This window comes from Gymnogyps californianus, unplaced genomic scaffold (genome assembly GCF_018139145.2).
Source record: "Gymnogyps californianus isolate 813 unplaced genomic scaffold, ASM1813914v2 HiC_scaffold_50, whole genome shotgun sequence".
NCBI classification, from domain to species: domain Eukaryota; kingdom Metazoa; phylum Chordata; class Aves; order Accipitriformes; family Cathartidae; genus Gymnogyps; species Gymnogyps californianus.
This window is the reverse complement of record NW_026114400.1, coordinates 247,559-270,533: the sequence shown is the minus strand read 5'-3', so window position 1 is coordinate 270,533 and position 22,975 is coordinate 247,559. Positions and strand designations below refer to the sequence as shown.

The 22,975-nt window shown below is 37.0% G+C and overlaps 1 protein-coding gene across 1 annotated transcript in view; it reads left to right on the top strand.

Moving 5' to 3' along the window:
* The window catches only part of LOC127028947 (nipped-B-like protein), a 167,668-nt gene that overhangs the window by 38,677 nt on the left and 106,016 nt on the right, over positions 1-22,975 (top strand). The gene's annotated exons all lie outside the window — the stretch shown is intronic.

The window sequence follows — 22,975 nt, the reverse complement described above, 5'->3', positions numbered from 1 at the left end:
GCTTCCTCCCAGCTTCTTGCACACCTGCTTGCTGGCAGAGCATGGGAAACTGAAAAGTCCTTGGCTTAAGCGCTACTTAGCAACAACTAAAACATCAGAGTGTTATCAACATTATTCTCACACTAAATCCAAAACCCAGCACTGTACCAGCTACTAAGAAGAGAGTTAACTCTGTCCCAGCCGAAACCAGGACAGCATGTATTCTCCAATAGTCAGTACACAGATACAATGGGCCACATATTCCAGTTTAAATGCTGCTCTAGAGTGTTCATGTATGGGTAAAGCCTTTTACCTCTCCATCAAAAATCATCCTGTGCTGGAAGGGATAGAATGTCTAAAGTTCTTGACATCTACACCTGCAAATAGATGTTAGTGATTTAATTTATTCCAGCTATATTTGTTTAGTTTTGTAATTCATTCCATTTAAATGCGAGGTTGAAAACCTTTTATTTTTTTGGGGGGGGAAGTGTGAATATGATTTTCATGCATCTTTAGCATGCAACATGGAAATGCTGAATTTATTACTGCTGTCCTGTAGTGTGCACCCAACAGAGCCCCACAGCATCCTGTGCTTTTCCGAACATACCCCAATCCCTGGTACAGCAGTGTTCCCTATAGCCTTTTGCATTACATAGTTCTGCCAGGCTGCAGTCATTATTCACAATCCTTTCCCTGTCCCTCATGGATGTTTGGAAAATCCTTATTATATGGTACATGAATTTCATGCTTGAAGCAGGGGTGGAGGACAGAGAGACATTCTTAAAGTTACCTTTAAAATGTTCATTTGTATAATGACAGGGTGTTTTGGTTTGATAGTCAAGGAAAAATATTTTTTGTTCCCTGTAATTTCTCCAAGAAATTAGGGTGACATAGGATTGGTGGGGGCTACCCAGATCATCAAGTTTAGCTCCTGCAATAGCTATAATGATACAGTGGTTGTCTATCTCAGAAGCAGCCACATAAAATTCACTGCATGTACCATTTTAATTTGTCTCATAATTTCATTCTGACAGTATTACCATACAGACAGTATTACCACAGTATTAAACAATTGGGGATGCAAGTATAAAACAGTGGATAGAGAGGTGATGGATGGCAGGGTATTCTTGTAGGGGTTTTTTTTGCACTTTTAAAACTTATTTTCCAGCTCTTCTCTGTAAGAGCACTGCCCTTGCTACTTCTTTGCTGCTGAATTGTGTGTTACACAGGTATGAAAGGTCCTGACTGGTGGTTAGTAGTTCCAGTAGCTATACCAAAACTGTTCTGTGGACCAGTAAATCTGTTCCTATTGTAGCTGATTGTTCAAGACACATTTTCTTTACTAATTTTCAGGGGGAGTGGAAGTTTCTGTTTTGGGGCAGAATATTTCAGTATGTATTTATCCTTCAAGTTTTAAACAATCTATTGTAGTACATTGCTGTACCCTAACAGTCATTTAATAATGAATTTATGATCTGGTAATTCTTGAAATTAAATTATGTGAAATAACACTAAAAAATTACAGATTTAAATGCAACTATATGACCTTTCCATTCTTAGCTCCTTTACTTCAGTAATGTGTAATATTTGCTTTTCTAGCTTAATAACGAATTAAAGCAACACTATTAGCTTTTAACCCTTTTAATTAATCATCTTTCTTGTTATGGAATAAGCATATTGCAATCCCCAGCTGCATTTCACTTTTTACCTAAGTGGTTACCTCTACAAAGGCTTATCTAGAGACACACTCTCTGTATATACTAAATTTCTCCTCATGGTTATAACTTTGTTTATTTTGGCCTTTTTCTTTCTTTGCTTTGTAAAATTAGATTTCCAAATGGAAAGCAGTATTTCAGATAAGGAGACAATATTAATTTGTCATGTAGTTTACTAAGATGGAATATGCACTAGAAACTTTTGCAGACACATTTGTTATGAATTTATATATGTGTGATGTTTTCTTGGTGGTCCTAGTAAAGGTGCAGATTTTGCTGATGGGTAATTTCTGTCAGTGAATTGATATAAAAATATATAAAAAATGTGCTCTTAACAGAAGTTGTTGAACTAGGGAATTGTGCTTTTTTTTTATAGCTAAAAGCTTAAATGCTGACTGAAGCAGTAATCAGAGGAAAACTGATTACTTTCTGACTGCCTGCTTTTTTTTTTTCTTTGAACATTTTGTAATGATGTATCTCTCTTCCCTAGTTTGTATTTATTTGTGCTAGTTAAAGACTGGGAAGTTCTGCACTCTTCAGCAGTGGACTGTGAAAGAGGGAAATGTCAGATTTTAGCAGTGAAGGACAGGCCATTTCCTCCTCACTTTAACCCTCTAATCATTAGTTTATAGAAATAACTTAGAGTCCTTCTGATTTTTATTATTATTATTCTTTTGTATTGATCTCCATCTCTCATTCTGCTAGTTTTCTAGTTTTGGAAAGACATTTAATATTGAATGATGCAGTTAAAGCAAGATAAGGAAGCAATGTGTGGCAGATTTTGATAATGCCTTTAAAAGTATTGCTGAGTTCCTGATAAGTGTCTATGCTAAGCTCTGATCATTTACTCTTTCTTCAGTTTTTGTGCCTTAATCAGCTTTTAATTTATTTGTCTCCCTCTGCTTGGTCACCAGTTTCTATTACAAAGTCTCTTACAGGTTGTTCTAGAAACCATTTGAAATCAGTTGCATGTAAATTATATATTCACAAGCACCATCTCTAGTCATACTTCTCATGCTTACATAATTCTTGCAGTTAAAATGCCATGACTTGGAATCTTCGTGAGTTGTGGAGTTTGGTTTCTTAGTATCATAGTTGCATGTTTATTAGTTTTATGTTTTAATGGGTATTTAAACTGCTTTTTCAGATACTGAAAGTAGGACTTGGTAGTATAAAAATCAGAAGGTCATTTAGTGCCTTTTTGAAAGAGCTATGCAGTTTTGACCACTATGCATCCCTTGAGAGACCTGTTCTTGATCATTTGCATTTTTCAGTTTGTTCTTTGATCTTCAGTCCTTTCAAAACTGTCAGATGAATGCCACCAAATCCTTGTCATTAATCACACTGCTTGAAGCAGCTCCTGCATTTTGGATGGACTCCTGTATTTGACAGTAAAATGTGCTAAGAAGTGGGAAACTGTCTTACAGTTCTTGTCAAGACTCTAATGATGGTGTGAAATTCGGATAGTAATTAAATTCTTCTGTACCTGGAGATGTTTTTGATTTCCTGATATTTCTGTATAGGACTCATCAGTGCTGCTGTTATCTAAAGGCTATAAATGTATTTAGATGTTTTATATTATTCATAGAATCGAGGATTTAATTTAACTGCCTCCCTCTTCTTCATCACCAGTTTCTATTATAAAGTCTCTTACAGGTCATTCTAGATACAATTTGAAATCTGTTGTATAAAAGTTATATACTCAAAAGCACCATCTGTAGTAATACTTTTCAAGTTTATGTAATTCTTGGATTTAAAAAGTTGGGAAGAAGTACCAGCTGAGGCCTTCTTTAGACAACTAGAAGAAGCCTCACGTTCCCAGGCCCTGGTCCTCATGGAGGACTTTACCACCCTGGTATCTGCTGGAGGGACACCATAGTAGGGCACAAGTAATTCAGGAGGTTTCTAGAGTTTATTGACAACTTCCTGACACAGGTGACTGACTGGCTGATGAGTGAGATGCCGTGATGGACCTTGTCCTTACAAACAAGGAAGAACTGGTTGGGGATATAGGTTGGGGCAGCCTTGGCTGCAGCAATATGAGATGGTGGAGTTCAGGATCCTGAGAGGAGGGAGCAAGGCAAATAGCAGGATCATAACCATGGACTTAAGGAAAGCAGGCTTTGGCCTGTTCAGGGGTCTGCTTGGAAGAATCTCTTGGGATACAGCCCTGGAGAGAAGAGAGATCCAGGAAAGGTGGTTGATTTTTCAAGGATCACTTTCTCCCAGCTCAAAAATGGTCCATCCTGACATGCAGGAAGTCAAGCAAAGGTAGCAGGAGGTCTGCATGGAGACCTGACAAAATTCAAATGTAAAGAGGAAATATAGAAGTGTAAGCAGGATCAGGTCACCCAAGAGCATGCAGGGATGTCTGAGCATGCAGGGATGGGGTTAGAGAAGCCACATCCTATCTGGAGTTGTGTTGTGAAAATGTGAAGGGCAACAAGAAGGGTTTCTACAGGTACATCAGCAGCAAAAGGAAGACTAAGGAAAATGAGGACCCACTGCTGAATGGCAATAGGGACCTGGTGACAAAGGGCATGAAAAAGGATGAAGTACTCAATGTTTTCTTCGCCTTGGTCTTAACTGGTAAGACTGGCCTGCAGGAATCCCAGGCAATGAGGCCAGTGGGAAAGTCCGAAGCAATGAAGACTTACCCTTGGTGGAGGAGGATCATGCTAGGGAACATTTAAAAAAACTGGACATGCACAAGTCCACGGGACCTGGTGAGATACATCCATGAGTGCTGAGGGAGCTGGCCAATGTCATTGTGAGACTACTCTCAATAATCTTTGAAAGATCAAGGTGATCGAGGGAGGCACCAGAGAACTGAAAGAAAGCAAATGTCACCCATATTTCAAGAAGGACAAGAGGGAGGATCTGGAGAATTAAAGGCTAGTCAACCTCACCTCGTATCCCTGGGAAGCTGATGTAACAACTAATCCTGCAAACTACTTCCAAACACATGAAGCACAAGAAGGTGATCAGGAGTAGTCAGCATAGATTTATGGAGGGGAGATAATGCTTAATAAGCCTGATAACCTTCTATGATGAGATGACTAGCAGCATGGATGAGGGCATGTTCATTTTTTACTTTAATAAGGCTTTCAACACTGTGTTCCATAACATCCTCGTAGACAAATCAATGAAGTACAGACTAGATAAGCAGACAGTGAGGTGGATCAAAAACTGGCTGAACTGCTGGGCTCGAAGCATTGTGAACAGTGGCATGAAGTGCAGCTGGAAGCCAGTCATCAGTGGTGTACTCCAGGGGTTGATACTGGGGCCAGTACTGTTTAGCATCTTCATTAATGACCTGGATGATGGGACAGAGTGCACTCTCAGCAAGTTTGCAGACAAAATGGGGAGGAGTGGTTGATACACCAGATCAGCGTGCTGCTCTTCAGAGGGACCTCAACATGCTGGAGAACTGGGCAGACAGAAACATCAGTCAGTTCAACAAAGGGAGATGCCAAGTTCTGCACCTGGGGGGTGGATAACCCCATGCAACGGTACAGACTGGGGGACAACCAGCTGAGAAGCAGGTTGGCAGAAAAGGACCTGGGGGTCCTGGTGAATACAGGGTTGAACATGAGCCAGCAATGTTCCCTGTGGCAAAGAAAGGCAAACAGCATCCTGTGCTTCATTAAGAAGAGTGTTGCCAGGAGGTCAAGGGAGGTGATTCTTCTGCTCTAGTCATGAGTGGTGAGACACATCTGGAGTGCTGGGTTCAGTTCTGGGCTCCCTAGCACAAGACAAACATGGACATACTGAAGTGAGTCCAGCAAAGGGCCATGAAGATTGTTAAGGGATTGGAGCATCTGGTATTTGAGGAGAGGCTGAGAGAGCTGGGACTGTTCAGCCTGGAGAAGAGAGGGTTCAGGGGGATGTTATCAATGTGTTAAGATACCTGATGGGAAAGCAGTAAAGATGGAGCCAGACTCTTCTCAGTGGTGTCCAGTGGCAGGGCAAGGGACAGTGGGCACAAACTGAAATACAAGAAATTCCATTTAGATGAGAAACTGTTTGGCTCTAAGGGTGGTCAAACATTGGAATATGGGGGGTTGTGGAGTCTCCATCCTTGGAGTTATTCAAAATCTGACAGGACACAGCCCTGAGCAACCTGCTGTAGCTGATCCTGCTCTGGGCAGGGGGATTGGACTAGATGGCCTCCAGAGGTCCCTTCCAGCCTTAACCATTCTATGATATCTTTTTTTTTCATACATAACTCCCTTAAGACAGAAAAATGTACTCATGTTGTGCATATCATCACAGCTGGTAAGTGCCAGCTATCTGTTACAGAATTCTTTTATAGCATTACTTCCTGATTTCAGTAACTTATCTTTCACATATATTTTACTGCCAGGAAATGCAAAATCTGCTTCTTGTCCCACATATATTTCAGAAATGGCAATTTATTGCCTAGATACTTTATCACCCCTTTACTTTTAAGGCTCTTGCATTAACATATATAGGAAGCTTTATGGGATGTAGTGTTTTTTAAAAATATGTCCTTTCACATGTGCTAATTTTACTAATTAAAAATATCTTTTTCACTCCTCTTATTTTTCCTTGGAAAGCCATTAAGTATTCAATAAGTTACTGGGGGCTTGGTTTTGTCTGTGTTTCTGCTTTAGAGCTGCTTGTGCAGTGTGAGAATATAAACCACTTTATTACAAAGAATATTCTTACCATCATAACTAAATTGCTGCTGACCATCTGTTTCCATTGGATCCTTCTGAGTCAATAGCCTCTATCACAAGTTTCTTTAATGGGATTTTGATTTAAAGCATCAGCTTTAAAGTTTTTAGATGTGTTAGTGGAAATTGTGATGACCACTTTCTGCCACAGAGGAAAAACAGTGCTTTGAGCTTAAGGGCCACATTCTACCATCCTTACATATGCAGTCTGCATTGATACTTCATTATAAGTAATAAACATGATCACAAGAAACTGGATTTAGACTTATGTCTGATTTCACTATAGCAGAAGATGTATTAATTCTAAAAGGAAAACACACAGTTATAAAAGATGGTACTGATAACTCATGAAAACTGAGAAGAGTTGCAAAGTGTTTTTCATGAACAATGCTGAAAAAAACATTGCTATTGAACTGTTGAAACTTATCTTGGGTTTTGTTATATTTCATTGGAGCTTAACATTTGATGAAAATTCTGCTTTATAAGTGGCTATACTCTCTAATTTTTGTACTTACTGATATAGTAAGTATAGTCATTCTTGATTTGGGAAAAAAAGAAGATAAGCTAGGTCTCCTAAATGCTTTTCAAAGTAGAGCTATGCCCTAAATGACTACAGAGGGAATTGTCACTTTGGAGACTCGTAGTGTGAACCTTTCCAGTTTCCTCAAATTATTATCTCAAATTGATTTCCAGCTAGAGTTTATTCTTGTATGATATGCAATGGAATTCAACTTTCCTTTAATATTAGAAACCCTTTTTGTCCATTATGTATTAATAAGCAGTGAGGTCTTTCTTACTAAATTTACTTCAAAAGAGGTAGAAAAACATAATGGAAATTTTATGGGAGTGATTGACTGCTTACAGCTTTCCAAGATTGCCTGTCTCACATAATATCCTGGACACTGAAATAGCACTTGTATAAGAGGTTTTGCATGCTTTGTGAAGGCTAGATGCCAAAATTGCCTTCTGAACTAAGAACTTGGAATCAGCTCAAGAGCTATAGCAAGTCCCAGTCCTTTTTCCATCTAGTTTCAAAATCTGTGGTGAGGAGTGATTCTGAAGGACTTTCTTCCAAGAGGAACTGAGGTCTAGTAAAGGCATTTCTAAGAACCAGTATCTTAAGAAGTTGTTTTTGTGTATGTGGGTTTTTTTTTGTTGTGGGTTTTTTTTTTTGTTTGTTTGTGGTTTTTTTTGTGTTTTTTTTTTTTTTTTTTTTTAAACCTAGGATGCACTTTTCATCATCATTCAAGCTTTGGATGATGTACTGTCAAGTTTTGTGTGACAGATAACAATAATTTCCCTTGGGAGAAGGTACTCACTTGCGAAGTCCTGCTGGAAGACTGAATTGAATTGAGGGAAGTCAGTAAAGGGAAGTCAGATGATCATTACAAGCAGCCATATACATTTCTAAAACAGTTGCAAAAGCTGTGACCATTGCTTTGAAGCCAGCAAAGAAGTTTCAGGTGTGTCACATGCAGTAAAAGGTACTTTGGAAGAATTGAGCAATTGGCCAAAACATTTTGTTCCTTCAAGGCTTGGGAAGCAAACCTTTTGCTTGGGAATCTGTATGCTGAGTGTTAATAATGGTTACTTCAGCAGTTCAAAGGCATTGTATTTTGTGATCTTAGGGAAGGGTTATCAGAAAAGGAGAAATCTTAGGAACAGGTAGATTTTCATCTTTATCCAATGGTGCACCTTATTGGAAATGGTTCAATCTTATTGGAGCTCTTCATTTCTCTTACCATTCATAACAAAGTTGCAGGTATTGTAGTTAAGATTTTACCCTTTTTATTATAATTTCATGTTTGCAAACCGTATTGCATATTCTCCAAAAGAAGAGAAACAGGAGGAAAGTAATAGAAAGAAATAGCAGATGAAGTAGTTAGCTTTGATTAGATAGTGATTGATAACATCTTGTAATGGTAATGTTATGTTTAAGTTTAAGGCTCAGCTTTGTAGTACTATTCAGGGTAGTTTATTATCAGTAAAACTGTGCAGGTGTATTAAATGAAAGTTTAACGAAATAGAAGTTTTATATTTAAACTATTGTAATGCAGACTGACAATTTAGTATAGTGCACAACTATTTTACTATTTTTTTTTTTTTTTTTGTTGTTCTCCAATTAGAAAGGGCATGGCTTTGCTGGTTGGAGATGTATTCTTTGGGGATTAACATACCTGTTTTTCATCCTAGTTGAATAACTGTGGTGGTTGTTCTAAACTATAACTACCGTCTAATTGGGGAATTAGAAAAGTTGGATCCTTGGATCCAGTGTTTCCAGTTCATCCACTTCATCTGATTGCAGAGAGCTTATTTAACCAAAGGTCTGCATATTTGTCAAAGCAAGAATAGGAAGCCCGTGGCTCATATTGAGTACTGGCACTTAAAGCTGGAAGCTGAATCTTTTCCAGTTCCATGAATCTGTGAATAGAATAGTGATGACTTTGTTGCTTCCACTGACCACATAGGAAGAAATGCCTCTGTCATTATGGATACTTCTAATTTTGTTTAAAAAGACCATTCCAGTTGGAGATGTTGAGTTACCCGTTTCTTTTTGCAAGATGCATTTAAAAAGCCTCTGGTAGTTTGTGTTGGGTTTTTTTGTTTGTTTGTTTTTGTTATTGTTCTTTCTTACAGTAAAAGGGATTTTTTTTTAAATACGTCTATTCTGTGTACATGTCAACTCTCTTCAAGCAAGTAACTTAGTTTCTGCCTTCCATCAAAACAATACACGAATAGGAATAAAAGCCAAAAGTAAAAACTACAACATGGAATAGCTTTGGGAAATGAGTAAACTTAAGTGTAGACTTAATTCTTTGCAGAATTTAGTGCAATTTCTGGATTACTGATGCTCTTTTACCTTGTGATGACTTTTATAGCTGTATGTACTCTTGGCGTGTGGTTATGTGTTAATTGTAACTAACTTGGTCTAAAGAGGTTAGTGTGGTGAACTTCAGGGAAAGTTTTTGCTTTGTTACTGTCAATGTCAAGATTAGAAATGTTAGATGCAGCTTTCCTTGGGGCCTTTGTAATATAAGTCTCACTATTTTTATTTAAAATTAAAATGGAGAAAATGCCTACTTTTAGAGGAGGAGTTGAAAAAAAGTATTCTGCAATTGTTGAAAATATTAATTTTGTTAATGTAACATTGCTCAATGGTTTGTTTACACTTTTATCTTTGGAATAGGGAGCCTCAGATTTTGGGAAATACTTTCTTCCTCAGTTTAATAAAATGTTGTCTAAATGGCTGAATTGTCTTTGGATTAATTTTGTTATAGAGCAAGTCAGGTAGTTATATGCCATGTATAGTAAAGATTACTGCTAAAGAAAATAAAATATGTAGTCAGTTTGAGTACACAGATTTTTTTTATTATTATTATTTTTATTTTTTTCCCAGTTTCTGGGCAACCTGATCTTGGTGTCCCTGCTTGAGCAGGAGGTTGGACAAGATGACATCCAGAGGTCACTTCCCACCTCAACCATTCTGTGATTTTGGAAGAAAAGCAGTGAGATACGCAAAATCATGGATGCATGTGCACATTAGTAGTCTTCTATTCCTTCCTTTACCCTCAAAGTGTGTGTGTGGGGGGGGAGAGAAGGGAAAACGAGTATATGCAATGTCTCTGGTATTTGTTGCCATGGACTATCTACCTCATTGGTACTAAAAGGCATTGTTCAGTGTGGTAGAGAGTAGTTGCAGTGTTAGCTTGATGGTAATTTTTAGTCCTGTCAAATTTAAAGTGACTTGTTTTCTGCTGTTCCTTGTGTTGCATACTGAAAAGGAGAGCTCTACAGAAATATCTGCATGGGCAGACCACGTTTTATGGAGGAATGGGATTAATACATAAATCATGGACATGAGGAAAATGATAAGTAGTTGGGGCAGGAGAAAGGCAGGTCAGGAAAAAGTAAGACACTGTGGTGTGCCTTCAGTCACCTAAAAGCTGTGTTTGTAAAAGTTTTGGGAAGTGTAACTGTCTTCCTTTTGACTCATTTGTCTTTGTGCTGTCCGCTGAGTCAGCAAAAGCCCTATTCCGTAAGAGGATGGGAATCCCAGTTGTAGTTACTGATTGCATGTGTTTAAACTCATTCTTCCATCTTCTTCCCCAGTCTCTATACGTGGGCATGCATGTATGCATGCCCACCTGTCTGAGGAACTGAGCTGCTGCTTTCTAACTCTGTGACTCAGCCTCATAATTGGGAATTGTGAAAGACAGCTGGTGAAACATAGACCTAAAGGAGCAGAATAAAAAGACATGAAATTTAAAAAAAAAAAAACAACCAAACAAAAAAACCCAACAAAACAAAACCAACCCAAAAAAACAAAACAAAACACCCCAAAAAACTTGGATGGGAAAAAGGGCAGTGAAGGATAACTTGGTTGATAATCACAGTAAGTTTCATAGACTGTTCTGTAAGCTCTTTGACCTTCTTTGTCTCCTCTAGCCTTGTGCCTTCTAGAATTGCTGTGGAAGGAGGAGGTAGCCATTACAGAAGTGCTGTGTTCTGTGTTTTTCAAAATAGTCTGCAAATGAAGTGAAAACTTTTAGCACAGTTCCTCAGTGGGAAAGTTTCTCAGCTTTTTGTGTCATGGATTATGGTCCTGCTTTGCTCTTTTCAGTGAAAATAAAAACCAGTATTGATCTCCCACAGTCTAATATCTTTATATGACCTGCAGTGTTTTTACTTGGTCTCCAGTGATATGCCTTGGTTTTGATGTTGTTCTCCCTCTAGATTGACAATGGATCAATCTTGAAATGTCATAATGAATCTTCTGTTTTCTTTTATTTGTTCTACCAACTTTTATTCTGATTGATAAGTTTATACCAGAAGTTATGACAGAAATTTCCAGTGTGATACTTTGAATTTTCCCTATTTCTTGGAAAACCAAAATTGAAGCTAGATCATAGACATATTATTTGTGTTCAGCTGAACTATTTCAAGATGTGTGACTGACTTTGTCCAAGTAATTAGAAATAAAGGGATTACTCAAATCTTGTCTACATAAAGGCACTTAAGGCTTTTAATGTAAATTAACAGGAAAAATTAAAGTGGTTTAGTTGAGCTACATTAAACATTTGAGTTGATATTCTCATTCAGAATTAGTAGCTTGAATTCAGTTGTTTTTATTTTACTGTAAAATTAAGTTGAATTGAATGAACTCTATTTAATTTGAAGAAAATTTCCACCTGGTTTGAGGTGGTTAAATCTGTTAAAGAAAAAAAAATCAGATTAGTGTTTTTGGGAATTTCTATGCATAAGGATATTTTCTTCAAAGTAATGTTCTTCATTGTACTTGCTTTCTACTAACTGGTTTGTGGTAGTCCTTTCCACACAAATATTTAGCTGTTGTTTTGCTCCAAATTATTGCTTCTACAAGAATGCTTTCACTGTTAATAGCTATTCCGTATTCCTTTGTATTGCTGCTGGGTTTGATGCCTTGTAGAATTATTCCTGCAGTACCCAGTGGAGGTGAGCTGAGAGTTTTTAACACGGGCAGGTCAAACATTAAAAATCCCCAAGCCTTTTTGTGCGTGGCCATCATAATTTTGAGATTCGACCTGATTGTTATTGATGGAACATTTGTTTATGCTGTGACATTGGTAATTTTGGAAAATTTGAAAGTTGGGAAGTTTAAGCTTGACTGAAGTGCCTGTGAGCAGCTTTGCAAACCAATTGCTGCAATTGCCAGGTAGCTTTGGTTTAGATTTGTGACATCTGCAGCCTATCAAGAGTAGGATAAGGAAGATGATCGGTAAGGCGAAAGAGACACTGCTTTAGAGAAATGCTTTTCTTGGAACTCTGTCCCTCTTTTCAGCATGGTTTGCGAGCTTAAGAAACTTCTATTGCGTTTGTGCTGCAGATGTAGGAGAACCAGCAATAGCAGCAGAAGTTCAGGATGACATAGGACACTTTCCTAGGTAACTGTATGAATCCTTCCCCAGACCTACAAAGTCCATACCCCAATATAATAATTTTCCTAGCTATTGAGAGATACCTGATTGTTACAGTCTAGCCCCAGTTGCTCATGGTGAGCTGGTCATCATTTGAACTTAGTTGATTAACAGTAATTCCAACACAATACCTCTAGATGTTGTGTGCTGTATGCTTCAGGGCTTATTAATAACTTTGAATATGTGTGCTTTCCCAGCTGTAGTCTCCATTTGTTTCCTACGCTACGTCTTTGAGTTCATTGTGCTCCAAAAGTTTAGCTGACTATAATCTTCATATGAAGAAAAGCCTTTAGTCACCAGACTGTGTGTGCAGTTGGGAAAAAGGAATATCTTGGCTGACTAGTGATATTGTTTTACATGCTTGTTGATAATCTCTTTATTTATAATGTTAATAGGAATGACTACCTGGAAGATAATTAAAAAAAAAAAAAATGCCATAAAGTAAAGAGTCAGGGACTCCTGACACTAATCATACTTTTGTAGTCACAAAATCATGGAGCTCTACATTTTTAGGATTGCTAAATAGGATAGCGTGTGCCAAAAAGTTTATGTAATCCTGAATTTTAGAATATAAACACTAACTAAAATCAGTTATTGAGATGAAATTTTTCATGTTTGAAGTATCTTACACAATTATTTTATTTATTAGACACTAACACTGCATTTATTTTTTTTTCAAAGTTACTTTTGCTCTCGTGTTTAATCTTTCCAAGCAATGTGTTTTTTCAAGATGTTATTAATCTTAATTAAAATGTTAAATTCCATTGATTATTTTGGGATTTTTTTTTATAATGTTAGCATACTTTCCTTTAGAGAGAGTATATCTTATCTGTACGTTGCATGAGCAATATAAACTACCTCTTGTAAAATGAACCAAACAGAACAAATTTTGGATAGTGAATGCTATAAAATTACAAAAATAATTGCATTACCAGTAATTGTGCAAATGCGTACAATAGGGCAGTACAACCAAAGCTCTTTATGTGGTTCTGCACGTAGTTGGTAAAAACACTGATTTATTTCATCATTTTCTGCCTAATGATCATGGCGCTTGTTTATCTGTAAGTCCCTCCATCTAATAATTTTGGAAAGCAGCTAATTTCAGTTATATTTTACAGGGTGAAAGTTTCAAGACAGTTTAGTTTGTGAAAATTGGTTGTTGGATAGAGGAGATACTCATGTCCCCATTGAGGAAGAGGCTGCAGCACATGCCGTCTCTCTTCCATCTAGCAGCTCAGAGGTGTGGGAGTGGATTTGATGTGAGGGGAGGAAACTGAGTGTGTTACAGAGGGCTGTTGTAGAGCCTTTGGATGGAGGAATTGCATCATTGTGGTGAGGGGATGAGGGGGAATAATACACTAATCTAGAAGAAAAGCATCTTAACCACCTACAGTGCTGTACAGCATCTCTCTTAGATGTGCATGGAGCTTAAGTTGAAAAACAGGCAACAAGATTAGGACAAAAGGGAATAACATATCACAGGTCAATATTAATTCCAATATAAAAAGGCAGTGAGCCGCTTTTGAAATGCAACACACTAAATCTGTTTATATAGAATTTTCCATTGGCATTTATTGTGGATCTCTAAAGAAATGTTATAGTTGTGCATCTGTTTTCTTAGGGTGTATTAAAGCAGCTTAGAGGTATTTTAATTGTTTTTCAAAGCTGAAAAAGAGGCAAAAATGGTGTGACTGCAAGACTTGTGCAAAATCAGCTACTGCCTCAACAGGTATATTTCTTCCCAGTTTTGTTTTATAAAGGCTATGAATCATCTGAGAGAGTTCAAGGACAGAAGTGCAAGATTAAAAGTTGGAAAAGACTCCTGAATTAAATAGATTTTGGTCCAGTGTTTAGTCACTAGGTTTTCAGCCTGGTTAAGATCCAACCTAATTAAAGAAAGAAAAGTCTTTAAAATATAAGTAATGTAAGTACACAGTTGTTTTTAGAAAAGGGTAACGCTACTACCAGCTAACATAAATGAGACATTCAAGAAAAAGTTGAAAAAAAACCCAAGTTACTACTTCCTCTCTCATGTCACAACTATTTTGTTACCAAAGATGTATGTTGCAACCTAAAGTGCTCTCCATTTGACAGAGCTGACCTACCGAACCCTTTTAATTGCTCTTGCTCTTCTACACATCTCTTAGATATTTCCTTTCAATAAAATGAACTGTATCTAATATCAGCCGCTGCTTGTGTACCTGAGCAAGCAAAAGGGCTGTGCTCACCAAAAAGAGCACAATTACAGATGTACTTTCTTTGTTGCAATAAAAGTTGCATGTGGAATATGTAGTGCAGATGGGAAATAAATGTATGAACTACTGAAGTAGCTTGGGGTTTTCCCTTTATGTTTGAATTTCTCAGCTATGCTTAATATCATGACTGCTTCCAAACAAAGTTAGGTTTTTACAGTTTAATTCTATGTTTGCTTCTGCAGAACAAAAAGAATTCAGTAGCTCTCAGTAGTGTCAGAATCTTTGACGTGGAGAGGCTCATAAAGAGGATATTTATTGTTTAAAAAGATGTAAAAGGAGCAGTAATAAACTCCCTGAATAACTAGATTCTCCCTGACAGAAGTTTTAGCTGCTTTATTTTGTAGAACTGGTGAACATAACTACCCTACTAAGGTATTTCATGTCTAATAGCTATTAATGTTATTGTGCCTGCAAAAATAATGTGTATTTTATATAGCTTAACTTTTTGAAACATACCAGTTCTTTGGTTTAGGTTTTGCTACCTTATCAGTAGGACTTGATCTTGTATCACTTTTCTAATGAGAAGGAGCCAGTAGTATCTTATTTTGGAACCAGGTGCAATATTTCTGTTCCATTCACTTAAATTTAACCCCCGTGTTTTAAGAAGACAACTGAGCTACCTAACAGTAAGGCTCTTTAGACAGATTCTGTTTTGCATTAGTTCTCTAATGAAATAGCAGGAAATACACTTTCCTGTGGAACAGTATTCTTGGTTATTTGCATATCTCCATTGATGCATTGGGCATTTTCCTTGAAAATCAATAATTCTGAGACTTGCATTTTCTTCTTTGGCTGAAATAATCTATACTTGTTGATCATCACAACACTTTGTAAATATAATTTGTTTTTCTGCAAATTTTTGGGACAGGTTGTGTTGCCCTAATGAATAGGCTTTTACTTGATGCTTAAATGTCTTATTTGTGTATGAAGGACTTGATATGGGCTCATTTTAAAGAGTTCTTAGTGCTAAGGCACCTGAATTAAATATTTGAGATGTTATTTTTAAGTGGAGAACACTGTTTATAAGTGCTTTTTAATTTTTATATAAAATGAATAAAAAGGAAAAGCTTCCTGTGCTTACAAGAAGGAAATGGCTTTAACAGAAAAAGGTACTAATGCTGTTGGGGACCTATTCCTTCTTTTCAGGAAACTGTGTTCTAATGAATTTTCACCCTTTGTGATTGCAAGGTAGCAAGAAAGGTAAACATTTCCTGCTAGACATTCATGTAGTGTAGATCAGGGAAGCTGCATACTACCCATAGGTATCTGCTATCTGCACATGGCTTAGTCTGTTGTTTTTGTTTTGGTTTGGTGGTGGTTGTTGTTGTTTTTTGTTTGTTTGTTTTTATGTTTTTGTTTTGGGTTTTTTGTTTGTGTGTGTGTGTTTGGGGTTTTTTTTGTGATGATCCAATTGTGTCAATTCCTCTCCTCCCCCAGGAAGAGTTATTACAGGTGCAAAGCACAATTATGCTTTGTTAGTTTACCCTGGTAGAAACTGTGCATGCGCTCCTGAATTAGGGGGCATCTTTCCTTGAATCCACAGACCTCTCATGCTGTGTATGCTTCCACCACCTTTACTGGGGTTTCTCTTGCCATTTACTGTGGTGTCACTGCCACTACTAGCACATGGGCAGCAGAGGCATCGGTGTCATTGTTATCGAATAGAACAGCAGAGACCAAAGGAATGTGGCAGTAGCTACAGAGGAAGAAGCTGATTGCTCAAAAATTTTTTTCTAAAGGTTGCTTTATATTCAGAAACAACTTACACTTGGCCCAGTACAGTACTTTTCGCTAATATTTATTTTCTTACAGTAGTTGTAGTTTGTAGTGATTTGAGCAGCTACTATTGGAATAGTTTTAGGAAAACACATTATGCTAATACTGGTTTAGAAATTATACTAAATAATTTTTATCTCAAACTTTTTAATTTTTCACTTGCTTTGTCAGCATTGCTCAGATTCCGCTGGCTGATCACTTTATGAACCAAGCATACGGATTTTACTAGTACACTGAATTTCATCTGGTTTTGTGCTTCTGGGATTTCTATATCTCTATTTTCAAACTTAATTTTTTTGTAGCCAGTATTGTAGAAGGTGAAACTATTCTGTATATACTGTGAACTTCCTGGTTTTATAAATGCTGATGTGTTTTCATGGGCTTTTATCGTTAATAATGAGTCTTCTGGATTTCTGACCCCCTCCTTTCTCTTTGCCTCCCCCACATGCTGGCCCCCCCCCCCTTTGGTTGTTAAAGTTAGGTTCATATCAGGTTTCTTGCATTGCTATTTTAACCTTAGGCAGCTGCATCAGTGATTAATTACTGTTCACTTCCAATACTGACTTTTTCTGAGATTGAATTAGTGTCAAGATGCTTTATATTGTGAATGTGTATGCTTCTTTTTTCCATGTAACTTAAGTGTTAGACTATGTTTTGGCAACCATATCTCTTTCTTTAGTATTTTTTAAAATTATTTTTTAAAGCATTTCGTTCTGGAAACTTGTAACAGAAGTACTGTCATTATAACAAACTGTAGCTCTGGTATGGAAACCAGAAATCTGCCCTCTTGTGGATAAATCTGTATGATGTACTCAGTCACGGTATCTTATTTGAATGAGAACTAGAGGATATTAATTCATTCTCTTTCTGCCTCTCTCCCTCATTCTTTAAGTGATTTTTAATTTTTTTTATTTTTTTTTAGGACAGTTTAAGGACTGATAACTAGCAGAGCTTCATGTAGTATCTAACAAGAAAAGTAGTTTATTGCAAAATGTGGAAGCTTAAAACTGCCTATGAGGCAAGGCTTCTTGAATTTATAATAGCATGTTTGCTGTTTTAAAAAAGTCCACTGCTCACCTAAATTATAAAGTAGCTAATAAATGAGTTGTACTGGTTTACTTTGTGCAGCTGCAGAAATCAACTTTGATCATGGTGCTGCAGTTACATCAATACAATGCTACTCAACATATAAGAAATTAAAACCACTTTTTAAAGTATTTTCATTCTAACTAAAGATTTCATAATCTAAACTAAATAAAACATAACTGTATTTAAAGTATTCTATTTAATAGAATGCTTTTAAAAAAGAAAACTATAGACACCTAATACCCTAGCCCTTCTTTAAAATTTAATTTTAATCCACCTAATTTTATCTATAATCTTCTCAGAAATATATTAGGTTAGTCATAAGTTATTTTTTAAATCTAAAGATATAAGTTAAAGAATACCCTGGAGTATGGGGAATGAAACATTTAAACGTACATACTAAATTTCTGAATCCTGAGGTGTGTTACTTATCTTTGCATTACTACTGAGCCTGTGTATTACTGCACATAAACAGATTTTTCCCTTTGTTTTGTTTTCCACCATTCTCATGCATGTACATAGCTAAGCCATGGAAGAACTGGTATTTTTGTTGAGGAGACAAGAATGTATTTCAACCAAGAGGAATGTTTCATAAATGCAGAGCTTGAACCTTCATATGGTAACTAGTGGTCAGAGTCCTCTGGTCATTTCATGGATAGTCAGATGCTGCAATATCTGAAAAAAAATTGCAGTTTGTTTCTTTTTTTCTTGACTTTTTTGTGGGTGTGTTTTTGTTTTTTTGTTTGGTGGTGTTTTGGGTTTTTTTGTTTGTTTGTTTGGTGTGTGTTTGGTTTTTTTTTTGTTTGTTTGTTTGCTTGTTTTTCTTCCCTGGTTGTAGTCTGTCTGTCTCTTCACTGAGTGATCGCTGATTCTTTACCTAAATTGTTCACAACTTTCATCCTGTCTTCCTCCCTTAATTTTACCCATGCCTGTCCATTCTTTCTAAAGAGATTCCCCCCCCGTTTCTACTCTGCCATTAACCCAGTGCTATGGTGAGAAATGCAGTATATATAGAGGTGAGTTGTTGAGAGGATCCGCATGACATGGCCCAAACCTTGTGCCACTGAAGGCAGTCAGTATTTTCCATGTCCATGTTATGGACTGTTTTACCAACCCCATTGTCCTGGTTTCAGCTGGGATAGAGTTAATTTTCTTCCTAGTAGCTGGTACAGTGCTGTGTTTTGGATTTAGTGTGAGAATGATGTTGATAACACTCTGATGTTTTAGTTGTTGCTGAGCAGTGCTTACACTAAGTCAAGGACTTTTCAGCATCTCATGCTGCCCTGCCAGCGAGGAGGCTGGAGGGGCACAAGAAGCTGGGAGGGGACACAGCCAGGACAGTTGACCAAAACTGGCCAAAGGGCTATTCCATACCATATGGCGTCATGCTGAACAATAAAACTGGGGGGAGTTGGCTAGGGGGTGGCAGCCCGCTGCTCGGGGACTGGCTGGGCATCGATCAGCGGGTGGTGAGCAATTGCATTGTGCATCACTTGTTTTGTATATTCTTTTATCATTATTTTCCCTTCCTTTTCTGTCCTATTAAACTGTCTTTATCTCAACCCACGAGTCTTACCTTTTTTCCAATTCTCTCCCCCATCCCACTGGGGGGGGGAGTGAGCGAGTGACTGTGTGGTGTTTAGCTGCTTGCCGGGTTAAACCACAACACACATATTTACTTTCTACTTTAAAAAAAAAAAAAAAAACCAAACCCAAAAACATCCCCCCCCCAAAAAAAACCCAAAACACAGAACAACACACAACATTTTAAATTTAACATTTTGATAGGAATTTTCTTTGGAACGTTAATTTGCAGTAAAGGGGAATATACATAATTGACAAAAAAAAAAAGGAAGAAGGTAACATACAGAAGTGGCACTTTAAATGTGTAGGTATTATCCATAGCATAAACTTTTTTAATATTACTTTCCTTTCTATCTTGTCTTGACTTCACTTTTTTTATTGTGTATTATGATGATAGCTTTTCATATATTATTCTCAATATATGCTGCCCTTTCACTGTTTTCCTTTCACTAAGGGGTTCTTTGTATCACTTCCTTTGTGCACTGTAGTTTCTTCCTCCCTGGAATGTCTTTTACAATATCCATTGTTTCTTATAAAGCAGCAAGAGGCTAAATACATATATTGGATATGCAAGACCTCCTTTGCACATATGTAAATTGGGTTTCTACTTCTCTGTTTGAACTGCTACACTGATGCATTGTTTAAAAGCTTTCCAATGCAGCAGTTCTTTGATTTCCTTAATTCAGCTAATATTAACTAACAGTTTCATTTTTTTCAATTTAGAGGTAGAAATGCTGTACTACTGGTAATAGCTACTGTACAAAGTTGATAATGTAAAATTTTCTAAATATTGAAAAATGTTGATTCTTCTTGACTAATTGCAAGCTGCTACAATGTATTACTTTTAACTCTTGTTACAGTTGGGGAATGAAAAAACAAAACACAACAAAACTTGTCTGTCAGTCAAGCCATTAATTGTTGCATGCTGTTCTGATGTTTTGTATGAAAGAATGTATCTTTTCTTGAGCTGTCAATTTTTTTTTTTTCTCTAACTGCTTGATGTTTTGAATTCCCTAAATGAGTTTAGTAATGTTCTCAGTGACATCAAATTCGAGTTCTAGTTTCACTGGACCTCAGTCTCTAGTTCTGGAATTGAATCCTACCTTGTTTGCCAGTTGTATAACAGATGCAGTTTTGCTCTCAACACAACAGATGTAATATTTGGACCCAAATATTCCCATGTGGTTTCTTCATATTGTGTTTGTTGTATAAACTAATCCCATCGCTTAATCCCATCAGTCTCTTTGTTTTTTGTTTACTCTCATCTGTTTACCCACATCATCATACTTACAAAAACTTCCTAGTGTAAGAGACAGACTTCTTGAATTGCAGTGCTTAGTTCCCAGCTGGTGCAGGCAACCGCATCCTGTCCCTTATGTAACATCTGTATGATCCATCTTTAAAGTAATGGTGTTGCTTATCTATGCTACTACTCCTAATGGAAGGCTGTTCCAGAAAGTGGCAGCTCTGATGGTGAGAAGCTCAGTTCTGATTTTCTTCTTGCTTGCATTCATGGCCCCCGTTTATTGTTGTGTTAGCATTGCCCTGTAGCATTCTTCCTTTGTAACCTTCTTTGACTGCCTTAGAGAGAGCAACCACATCCCCTCTTGACCTTTGTTTTGTTAGCTACACAAACCAACCCCTTCTACTCTCCTCTTAGAAAGCTTACTCTTCCCCTGACCATCCTAGCTCTCTGCACTTGTTCCACTCTCAGATCTGAATCTTGCCAGTTCGTGTTTCTTATCATGTATCTGTGGAGGTTTCTAATTTAAGTGTCTAGTTTTGGAGGAATTTTCCCCATTGAATATCTGTATAATTTAATTATTGTGGCAGTAATACCAGGAAAGAACTTGCATTAGTAGTGACTGCCTCTGATGTTTACAGCTTTCCCAGGTGATCAGGAAGGGAAAGTGAACAGAATCCCCCCCCTTGTTTCTGTGTTACATACAGGATTTCCAATAATACTGACTAGTGACATGGCCTTAGTCAGCTTTGATGCAGTTTCAGTCAGGAGAGAGATCATCAGACATGACCTTTTTCTTGTACATACAACTTATGTGTGAAAGGTGTTCTTTACTTACCTTTCAATGAAAACTTAAATTCTAAGTGTTGTTAGCTCTTGTGGGTTTGCTGTTGCAGACTCATTGTGGGAAAAGTTAGGTCTGTCTCTCTTTTTTTTTTTTTTTTTTTTTTTTTTTTTTTTTTTTTTTTCCTGAAATTGCTTTTTTATGGAACAGGAACCACTGAAATTCTGTGTATATTGGTATTCATTTCAGGTAAAGAAACTCCAGTATCGAGTAGTATTTGAAACTGCTCTGGGTATTTGAAGGCTGTTTTCTCCTGGATTAAAAAAACCCCAAACACAACAACTCACACAGCATATCTATCTGCAACAGTTTCCTTAACTAGATTTCTGCACCTGTAATGTACTATATTTTTTTTAATAAACAAATGTAATTTAGTGGTGGGAATGAGCTTGTGGCAGGTGTAAAGGAAGTCAACTCATTGTCAGTTCTGTTTAACCTCAGTGTTGGGTGGGGGTTTTTTGTGTGTTGATTGTGTCGTCTCCCATCCCTGTGTGTCCTGTCCTGTGTCCTGTCCGTCCGTCATCATCCTGTCCCCCTCCCCGAAGAATTCAGTTATGTGTAGATAGGGAAACTTTGAAAAGTTAACTTCAGTGGTTCATGAAAACTTTGAGCAGGAAAAAGACTTATAACATTCAGTTTCCTTGTCTTGCTTGGAATCTGTACATATGTATTAGCAGTGGTGTCCTATCTGTTGTCATTGGTGTGGCATAAGAAAGAATGAGATAAAAATTACTAAGGAAATGACAGTGATCTTTTGGTTTATATGTATTGTATATGTAATTTGCAAAAATGTTGGCTTGTAAAGTAAGTGTAAGCAAATCACAATTTCAGAATCTTCAGTAGACAACTTAAATGCTGACAGAAGTCGTCTTTTTACTATTTCATGAACTGTTAACACAGGAGCCTGTCTATAATAGGTAAATGTATATATATCAAGTTCCTTTATTTTGTTTGTCTTCAGAAAATATCATGCTCAATTTTTGTCGTTTCATTAGTATAACAATAGTGGATTATAATGTGTGATCTTTGTAAACTTTTGTTGTTTTGGAACTGCAGTTGAAATTATTGTGATGATTTTTGGGGGGGTTTTGGTGGTGTGGTGTTGTGGGTTTTTTGGGTGTGTGGGATGTTTTTTTGGGGGGGGTGTTTTGGGTTGGTTTGTTTGTTTTAAATAGTGTGGCCTTCCTTACAATTGGGATCTTTATAGTTAGTGAAAACTGGATGAACGAATTCCTTTTCAGTAGTTGAATATAAACTGTGCTGTTTTACAGGAAATAAACGAGCTAGTTCAGTGGTGACTAAACCTTTTCTTTCTGTGGAGTGGGTGAAACAGTTCCTGGTAGTAGTTCGACCAGAGTGTGTTTAATATAAAAGAGATATTTTCAGATCAATTTTGAAATAGCTACTACTTTTAAAATATACTAAGATTTTGTATCTGTCGCTTTGTTTACTACTTGACTTTTGCATCTGTAAATTATTCCTTTTGTTTTTGCTAGCTTCTTATATGAAAAATATCTCCTTCTCCAAAACTGGGAAGTGAATATAGCAGCTAATTACTTAAACTGGTTATGGATTAAGTGCTGTCCACTGCAGTATGAACCAACAGAAGTTTTGTTACCAATTTTTGAGTTGGTGCTGTATAACCTGAGCAAATTTTCTTTTGATTGCCTTATCTTGCATCTTTTTTGGTGAAGGGCTCTGCTTCTGAGACCAGAAGCTTGCCTTTTGATTGCTTAATGCCATTTGATATTTAAATTCTACATTGTTCTACCCACTTTTGACAAAATTTACTTAGTATGCAGCTGAGGTTATGGTCTGTGTTTCATTTATGTTATTGAA